General features: G+C 43.8%; 1 non-coding gene across 1 annotated transcript; it reads left to right on the top strand.

The window, feature by feature from the left end:
- Positions 1-1,241: 1,241 nt before the first annotated feature.
- On the top strand, positions 1,242-1,314 carry trnar-ucg (transfer RNA arginine (anticodon UCG)). Its single transcript has one exon. It is a non-coding gene; the product is annotated as a tRNA-Arg (tRNA).
- The last annotated feature ends 9,120 nt before the right edge of the window (positions 1,315-10,434 follow it).

Below are 10,434 nucleotides of genomic sequence, written 5' to 3'. Positions count from 1 at the left end.
CCTGGCCAGGTTTTAGATTTGGAAGGAGGTGAGCACTTTGGAGACAGCGATCACAATTCTCTCAGGTTTACTTTCGTGATGGTAAGGGAGAGGTGTACTCCACGGAGCAAGAGTTTCAGCTGGTGGAAGGGAAATCACGATGCAATGAGGTAAGATTTAGGAAGCGCAGAGTGGGGTAGGAAACTGTAGGGGGTGAGCACATTAAAAATGTGGAGCTTATTCAAGGAAACGCTCCTGTGTGTCCTAGATAAGTATGTACCTGTCAGGCAGGGAGGAAGATATAGAACGCGTGAGCCGTGGTTTACTAAGGAAGTGGAATCCCTGGTCAAGAAGAACAAGAAGTCTTATGTTAGGACACAACGTGAAAACTCAGTTAGAGCGCTCGAGGGTTCCAACGATATCAGGAACGACCTAAAAAGAGAGCTGAGAAGAGCCTGGAGGAGACATGAGAAGTCGTTGGCAGATAGGATCAGGGTTAACGCTAAGGCTTTCCATAGGTATGTCAGCAATAAAAGAATGACGAGAGTTAAATTTGGGACAATCAAGAATAATAGTGGGAAGTCATGTGTGGAGTCAGTGGAGATAGAGGAAGCACGAAATAAATATTTTTCGACAGAGTTCGCTATAGATAATGAAAATGTTGGCAAGGAAGATACAGAGATACTTGCGTCTAGACTAGAAGAGATTGAGGTTCACAAAGAAGAGATATTAGAAATACTGCAGAGTGTGAAAATAGATAAGTCAGCTGGGCCGGATGGGATCTATCTGATGTTGTTTCGCAAATGCACTGCAGGAAGGTACAAATCAAACTGATGCTAACAACGGCTCGTTTTGAGCCGCTAATTTGTCGTGAAGTGGCGGCGCCAATAAAAGGTGTCACGCATCTCGTCTAATTCCACATCCTGAGCTCGAAATGACCAGATGTCTCTCTCTGAGTTTCGGCAGGGTCTTGCTTAGACGAAACCATGACACCTTTTCACTGGAGTGGATCATGAAATCGCGTCGGGACTCTGAACAAAACGATGGAAACTTCCAGCAGAGAAGGAGGCGACCCTGAAGACCGCAGCTGCGGAGCCATGTTTCTCCTTTGCCAGTGAAAGGCACTGCTTCACAAATTGGAAACTTCGAAGTGAAGCAGTGTTGGTGATTATCTTCGCTGCTTGTTCACCTTTTTAATTCTGATTCCGTGAAAGTCCATGGCATTACATATCGACATTCCGCCAGTGCTGAGCGTGGGTATTGGGCCAGTGGCATAATGGATAACGTGTCTGACTTCGGTTCAGAAGATTGTAGGTTCGAGTCCTACCTGGCTCGAGGGGGATGTCTCACTTTAATCCGTGCCCCACGTTGACACTCCCCTCTGAAATCCTGCTGGGACGTCGCTTCTGTGCTTCCGCATTTAAAAGTTTCATTTGTCCGAATGTCCATTTCAAATTCCAGCTCACCACAATGGAGACATCGATCGGTTTGGGGGTATCTTTCTGTGTGTCTCCCTTTGTGGGTGTAAATGAGCATGAGTTCCTCAAAAGCGGTACAAGTTGTCGTGGGAGTGTGATACATCTGCCCCATTATTGTGCCATTTAAGAACACAGGATAAAGTCATTGACATTTGTTCTGGGAACATTCGAACACACGAGACTTTGGGCCAAAGTTGGAAACTGCGACTGGAATAGATGGCTCTCTGATTAACCGCAATGCACACAGGCGGAATGGCCTTTTCCCACTTTGTAAATCTACGAAGACAAGTTGAAAATAATCTGCAACGAAAATGTTCATAAAGGGTGTTTTATTTAAACCAAATACGATAGTATCTATCGCCTTGTCTTGTTATTTACTTGTGAGGTTTCGGTACTCTCAGCACCGTGGCCCGGATCGTATTCCCGCTCATGGAATGGTTGTATTGTTCAGCTAACATATCGGTGTCCCAGTACTTCTGCCGATTTTCCGATGCGAGCAGGTCATTGGTTTTGTCCAAAACATTATGAATGTTAACATAATACAAACAGCTGCAGTTGCTGGAAATCTGATCCAAAAACGAAAATTGTTTGTGGAACGCAGAAAGACTGGCAACAGAAACATCGACTTTCCTGCTCCTCGGATGCGGCCTGACCCGCTGTTCTTTTCCAGCATTTTCTGATCTAAAATCAGGTTTCCAGCATCTGCAGTCCTCACTTTTGCCGAGTTCCTTCAGTGTCGCTGGTTCCCAATTCAAGAACTCCATCTCTCGCGGTTTCATGTCTGTACCTCCATGTTGTGGAATTGAAGAGTGAAGAAAAGTAACTCACCCCCTCCATCTCTGGGGTAATTAGGGGCTGAAAGTGAATCGTGTCACATTGAAGTATATCTACATGCGACTTAATCTCTGTTTTTTATTGGGAACCATCTCTTTCATTGTAACCATCAGGAAAGACCATTTCGATCGCTAAAAAAAGAATAAAATATGTCACTAACCTTTGTTTGTTTCATGTCCAAGAATACTCAGATCAATAGCTCCCTTGATTACCTCTGCTAGTCATGTTCACAAAGAGATCTAGCATATTGCCAAGTGTGATTTTCCTTTCAATAAATAATTTTGACTCAATTTGGCTGCAAATATCTTTTCTTTAAATCAAGTCAGCGGCAGCTTTCAATGAGATCACGGCTGATTTGGTGAATGCTCAACGCTGCTGCGCTGTCTGTAGTCATGGCCGACTGGTTAAGTCGATGGGTTTACAATCCATTGGTGTTTCACCACGTATGTTTGAATCCTGCTGCCTACGTTCTGAATCCTTTTCTGCTGGAACAATTCAAAGTTCAGGAAGCCTGTTTTGCAAACCAAGCCTATAATTTGATTAGACTTGGGAAACTCGAGTTCTTCATCAGAAATGTTCCATATTTAAAACATTATCTCTGTTTCTCTTTCCAGATACACTGCTCGACACATCGGGTGAAACTCTGTATTCCTGAGGAAGGGCTTTTGCCTAAAAAGTCGATTTTACTGCACCTCGGATGTTGCCTGAACTGCTGTGCTCTTCCAGCACCACTAATCCAGAGAGGTTTAATGTGCTGGGTTTAGGATCCAGTCTCTATTGCGTCGTGGGTTTGAAACCCAACTTTGCAATAGAACAACTGCAGGCAGCTTTTTATGACAGAACTACACAGGTCCTGATCTTGCTTTGTGGGTGTGTTTGTTACTCCTCGGGTCTCTCACCCTCTCTGCGATAAACACGGGAACATGAGCAACTGATTCTTTAAACAATGAGAACTACTGCTGTCCACATCCTCTCGATCACTGTGCGTTTGGATGTGTACACGCACAATTTTGCTGCCAGTTGCTGTGTCTCAAATGGTCAGAGCATTTGGCTGAAATGTTGGTTGTCCTAGCCCAAAAAGAGCACAGAGCCTCAAATATTTCACATCAAGTATTGAGATCGACCATGTACTGACAATACAACCACGAGAACTCATCCATGATTGACCCTGAGTCCGCAATGAGTGAGACGGTCACGTGCAGCAAAATGTGACCCCACTCTCTCCAAGCCCCTGCTGCCAACAGAAAGGGGCCACTGCAGTTTCAATCAGCGGCTTCCTGCCCAGCTCTGGACACAGCTCATGGAAACTCCTTCCTCAGGAACGGCTGTTACCGTGTGAAAGGGTAAAACATTCTAATTCAAATTGGAAATGTCTTCAGAAGATTGTTTCTTTTTTTAAAGCATTTTATAATCAGAATTCCTTTCTCGAATATTAGAACTGGTAAACTTTGTAGGCAGGTAGAACAAAGAAAGTGTTTATTGTGAGGACTCTGTCTCTTCAGCAGATGGGATTCCCTCCACTCTAATCAGAAATGATTTGGTTTCCTGAGGTATTTTCCCGATTGATTTGCATCTGCCAGAGTGTCTGGGAATCACTTCGGTGACCTAAGGATCAGGGTCAAAATATGAAAATATTAACAGAGAATCGAAAATCCCGGGGCAAGACCTAAATGGATTGTCATGGTCTGAAGGAATAAATCTGAGAATTGAAAGACTTGGATAATGTTATTTGCAATGGGGAGGAATGAACGAGATTTTTGAAAATTGCCGTGTCAGCTGAATTAAACTCAGTATGAAATAATAAATTAACCAACACCCATCCTGTCCTGGTACGCTCAGTCAGTCGAGCTTGCGACCTTTAATCTCAATGGTGTGGGTTCGAGACCCACGCAGGGCGCTGTTGTTTGTTAATAGGTTTGCCGCTCTCCATTAATGTTGCAAGAGCGAATTCGCTCGCTGAGGCAGGTTTTGTTGACACATTTTTTCCTCCGTTTTTGATCATCTCTTGGTTTCTGAGTGAAAGCTGGCTCCACTGTACTGCAGGTGCAAGAGACAAGGTTATCAGTTCAGCCGAATATGCTATAAACGATGTCCCTTCCAAAACGTGAGGTTCCATTCCAAACGTGCCCCAACCAAAATGTCCAGAGACGTCGAATGTGAATGGCCACATGACAGTGACAGCTGCATGTCAAATGGTGCTGCAATAGAATTAACTGAATGAGAATGCCCAGATGGAAACCGAATGGAACTCTCCCTGAAATTTTCCCAATTCACTCGGTTGTGTACCCATATGCATTTAAGTAATGAACAGCTTATTGTCAGTAACAGGGGTGGGGGTGATGCAGGATAATGAGGTCTCCGTGTGGGTCAGAAGTGATTTGTTCGAATAGGGAATTCAAACGTCCACAGAGCAGACATAGCTGATTGGTCCAGGATCAGACTTTTCCCTTCTGTTTCAGTACCAACAAAAGAAATTGCGGGAAAATCTCAGCAGGTCTTGTAGAATCTTGGAATGGAAAACCGAGTTAAGTCTTCAAGACCAGTGACACTTATTACTCCATGTCCATTTCCGTCTACCTATTTTATTGAATATCTCCTGACTCTCAACTTTATAATCAGTTTCTCTTTTATTACTCCGTCTCCAAACATTCTCCCATTCTCACAATTTAATAACAGAACTGTTCCATCTATCACCTCGCCGAGTTATGAGAGGAGGACTTCGAAATGCACGATTAACTCTGTTTCTATTTCCTTAGATACTGGATGGTCAGAGACCAGAAGGCATCGGAGGACAGTTAGAGCTTTCAGCCCATGGTCTGCCCGCCATTCGGTCATGACTCATATAGTTCCCAAACCAATTTTCAGCCTTCTATTTGTGACACTTATCTCCCCTGAATTTAAGATCCAGTCTTTTTCCCAGAGTGCGAATGAAACTGTCCCAACCGTCTCCACATCTGCTGGCAGCTGTTACACCGTATCTGTGTGTGTTCGAGCTCAATTTCAGTCCCACACAGCAAACACGTCTGTTCTGAGCAATGCAATCCCCGCTGCATGACAGATCGATCGGGTCTCTGACCCCACGGTTTTTCTGCGAGGCAGTAGTTAGCTGCTTCATGACCCACGGCAAGGACCAGTGCTTCAAAATGTGGGGACAAAGAACGATAGGCACAAGAGTTTGTACAGGTTAGGTCGAAAGGGTTATTGTCAACTTCATGGAGTCCCTGCTTCAGAGTCTAGGTTTGAATCGGCCAAGCCTAGATAAAAATCCAAGTCAGGAAATGAAGATTTATTTCTCTTCTTGTGGCTAGTCTGAATGAAAACCATTTTCTGCTTCAACAGAGAGCACAGACCCGGTTCTGCCAGAAGGAATCCAGTGATTGATTGCATCCAACTGGAATCATTGAGTCATAAAGATGTACTGCAGGGAAACAGACCCTTTGTTCAAACCTGTCCATGCTGACCGGAAATCCCAACCCAATTTGGTCACTCTTGCCAGCACACGGCCCATATCCCTCCAAACCCTTCCTACTCATATACAATTTCAAATGCCTCCTAAATGTTGCAATTGTACGAGCCTCCACCACATCCTCTGGCAGCCATGACAGCACGTACACCGAATAAATTGTCACTGCAAATCCCATCTAAGGATCTCGCCTTTCTGAGCTGAAACTATCTCGCTGTTCATTCAATGTCGCTGCGTCTAATTCTTGGAAATCCCTCCCTATCGACATCATGGCTGTAACACTGTGTTGAGCACTTCGAGGACGAAGTAAAGTAACTTACCATCTCAGTCTCTTGAGTAATTATGGTTGGGCAGTGAAGCCTTTCCCAAAGAGTGACGTGCATTCTCCAGAATTTCGTTTGAAAAAACTGCAGTTTTCAAGTGGACATCCGAAAGTGGTCCGGAACAAAAGTAAAGTTTCGAAGGGAAAGTACGATAAACTGAAAGTCAATGATGACTGAGATGAATGAGGCAGAAAGTGAGTGAGGAGCTGTTGGTACAAGGATCAATGTCAGTGCTAATGGTTTAGCCCTTACTGCCCACTGTTAACACCAACTCACACACCACTCCTGGTAAATTCACCACAATTACCCTGGTCTCTTGGTATGAGTTTCCCTCTGTGCACATTCAGGCTGTAAATCGGCCCCGAGAGGATGAACGCATACTGTTTTTCCGGTCAGGTTAAAGAGGTGAAGGCACCAGTTTGAAATCAAAGCAAGAAGAGATTGCCTCTTCCTGTACATTTTCAGTGGACAGTCACCAGCTGCGAACTTCTTTCCTGCACAAACGGACGTTGATATAAATTCTCATCTAACAGCTTTATTACAGAAAGGTAGTCCGAATAACTGTGATCAAATACTTCATTAAATGCCCTTATTGATTTGAAGAACCGTGTTTGTGGTTTCGTCAGTTAAAGCATGTGATAATAACCAGACGTTAATGGTGTCAAATGTTGTCAAATGTTCTGTACATTGAAAGTTCATTATTTAAACTTCTTGTAAAAGCCGTATTGTTTATCCAACATCGCGAAAGCAACGGCTCAGCATGCTTCTTGTGTTAGAGCTCAGACAGTTATTATTTCGTGCTACCAAGCCCTACCTCCTGATGTGGACCCATTAGTCTATGTTCTATCCTGCTAATTCAACGCAGAGTTCTTTTTACTCTGTTCGACAAGGATTTGTCTATCTCTTCTACTATTATTCTCCGTCCGTCTTTTCAAGTTTTTTGGGATAATGAAGAGACGCAAGAGACACTGCAGACTTGCAGGACAATGTTGTAGTAATAACACATCCAATGAGATAATGGCTCCTATTGTCTGCTGTCACCATTCATTGATTTTCGGCAAACAGCAATGGCATCATAGAAATCCTATAATTGGAGTGAAACTGCTTTTTTTCTGGTCTATTATGAATACTTGTTAGAATTGTAAAAGCTCATAACGTTTTGAATGAACAAATGTCACCTGAACTCAGACCCAAGTAACACAGACATTACTTAGAGACTGAGCCCAGTTCTACACACTCTGGCCGGTGGAGGGGGCGACGGAGAAAGCGACGGAACAGCCTCCGATGTTAACACTTTTCCAAGAGTAGAAATGAAAAATGAGGGATATTGACAGACAGAGAGTGTGAGAATGTAGAAGAGAGTGAGGTGGTACAAAGAGACTAAGGGACACAAACAGAAATTCTCCATTCACCATGGATGCTCATCGACATAAAGGAGAAGAAAAAGGTAATGAATGCCAGCCTTTCATCAACTCAGTGCAACAGCAACAGCATTACAGCCGATAAAGGAATTTTGCATTATTACACATGACATTTGTCAGCTATTGAGAGATTCTGATAAGTATGCTGTTTTGTGAAGTGAAATTGACAATTACCCAGGCAATAAAACAATAAAAAAGCATAAATAGCCTGAATCTGTGATAAGAAACAACAAATTTCTTTTACTCCACAGATGCTGTCAGGCCTGCAGACTTTCTCTGTCAATTCCTGTTGTTGATTCAGATTTCCAGGATTCAGACTTCTTTGTTTTATGCTAGTCTGAATCCTGTTTGTGACAATACTGGATTAATTGCCAGTTCCATACAAATTCCCTGCTTTGGGAAGGTTGTCAACAACATAAACGGTCAGAGGAAATCCCCCATTGCTACAACAGTGAGACCACCGTATCCTTAACAGTAGACTTCCACAGAAAGTGAAATATGGCGCTGTATGCTTTATCAATGAATCCACTTTTACTTTTTTCATTTGTGATCATTTTAACTGCCCATTCAGTTTATTTCTTTCTTCCATTTCTGTCAGCTTGGAAAAGGCCTTTCCGCCCATCTGCAGTGCGGGTCATTGGACATTCATTTTTTCGAGTCCAGGAGCTACTATTTTTTGGAGGACCTTCTGCACTGCATCTGGGGTGGGGTGGGTGCGAGGCTGTACCACTAAGTTCACCTGTCTGTAGATATCGGAGAAGGGTCTATCTATTCCACACCACCAGGCTTCCTCATCGCTCATGAATCTTGGTTATTATTACCCTTGCCATGGCACCTTCTTCTTTGATAACAGGAAACCGATATCCCGTGTCAGGTGTACCTGTAGCCGTGATGGATACTACTCAGTGCCAGTAACTGGGTACACAAGGATCTCTGCATAAATATTTATTGCCTTATTTATAGTCGTCCTGGTTACCAAACGGGCATGGGTAGCATGTAAAGGTCAACTGAACATCCTTGGTTAAGATTACCGTCTGCTGTTGTATCCCAGACACCCCTGCCTTCACGACTCGTCCTGCCATGCAGCCCCATATTTCTATTAGTCTTCTAATCATTACTTAACCTTATTTGGATCCGGTGTTGTCCAATGTCTCCTCAAGGTCAGCTTCACGTTTGCAACGGCTGGCGTGTATCAACGTGGCTCTTTCGGCAATCTTAACAGCTGTCTGTGTTGTAGGGAGCCCTTGGAACGGTCCCAGCCAGCTCTTCGCCTTCATGCTTTTGCTCCTGAAGTCTTTCAGCACTATCCAGTCTTCAGGTTCTAGATTGTGCATCTTCCCTTCTGCTGATTGGGGTAGTGCTGCCCTTCTTTTGATTCTGTATTTGAGACAGAAGTGTGGAGAGTTTTATACCGTAACATAATATCTCGTCCTCACAGTGGTCTGTTATCTGTTTTACAATCGGTCTTGGCCAATTCCTGTATTGGGCCACCTTCCAAGCAAATTCTCAAACGTCCTAATATTTACTCTTCCTCTCCTTCATATACATTAGCACAATTGGAAATGCCTTTCTCCATGTCACCTCTAGTTCCTCACAACATTTTGCCAATTTATTGTTAAGGATAGTTTTCTCTCTTTCCACTGCCCCACCGCTCGCTGGGTGGTAGGCACAATGTTGCCTCACCTTTATTCCCAAGTAATCACTGATCTGCTGAAGGGCAATATTTATAAATGGCTTTCCATTGTCGCTGCTTAGCCTTTCAGGGATTCCCCATCTCGGAATTATTTCAGTTAGCAAAGCCTTGGCTACTGCACTGGCATCCTGTTTAGACGTGGGAGCACTTCCACCCCTTGGGAAATCATCAACTATTACCAGACAATGCCTTTTCCCTTCGCTGGGTGTTAGTTCAATAAAATCCATCCGTAAATGTTCAAAGGGTCTTTGGGATTGGGGGTGTTCTGCCTGATTCATTTGTATTCCCCTCCCCACATTATTAGTGGCACAGATAACACATTATTCACATTATTTTTATGAGTAATGAGTAAATCCCTTTCTGTACCAGCGTGCTGAAATATTGTCGTACATCCCCACTTTTGACACATGGTCCTTACCGTGTGTTACTTTGGCATAGAAAGGGAATAAAGATCGTGGTAGACAGGGTTTCCCACTGTGGTCACACCACACCCATTCCCTCATTCTGCACCATGCTCGTTTCCATTCACGCTTCTCCTTTGATGTGGCCTGAGACTGTAACTCCCATAAGTCTGCTTTTGATTAGAAATATTTGACATACACATGAGCGGCTGATTGGCTGCGTTCCTTGCCGCTCAGTCTACATTTTCATTGCCTTGAGAAATTGAATCATATTTTTTCCTGTGGGCTTCATATTTACATACAGTGATTGATTTAGGCAATCGGACTGCTTTCAGGAGGTCAGAGATCCAGCCATTTTATGTGATTGGCTTTCCAGTGGAGGTCAAGAAGCCCTTGTTTTTCCACAGGGATCCAAAATTATGTACAACCCCGAATGCATTTCTGTTGTCGATGTAAATATTCACTGTTCTTCCTTCGGCCAATTTACATGCCTCAATCAACGCAATCAGCTCTGCTGCTTGGGCTGACAGATGAGAAGGAAGTGATCCCGCTTTGACTACCTCGTGGGTAGTTGCTACAACATACCAGACATTGGCCTATCTCTTTGCTTCTGAATGCTGACCTATCCACAATAAAACGCCGTGTCCAGATTCTAAATTGGTGAATCCTACACGTCTGGTCTCGGGCTTCAAATGTCATTAATTACAGCGACACAGTCATGTGGGTCTCCGTCTCCTTCTTTGAGGAGAAGACAAGCAGCATTAAGGACGTTACATCACTTTATTGTCATGTTAGGCTTCTCCAATCGCATAGCATTGCATGTGAGCCAACGTGCTGCCGAC

Source organism: Chiloscyllium punctatum, chromosome 34 (genome assembly GCF_047496795.1).
Source record: "Chiloscyllium punctatum isolate Juve2018m chromosome 34, sChiPun1.3, whole genome shotgun sequence".
NCBI classification, from domain to species: domain Eukaryota; kingdom Metazoa; phylum Chordata; class Chondrichthyes; order Orectolobiformes; family Hemiscylliidae; genus Chiloscyllium; species Chiloscyllium punctatum.
This window is presented reverse-complemented; position numbering and strand designations above follow the sequence as displayed.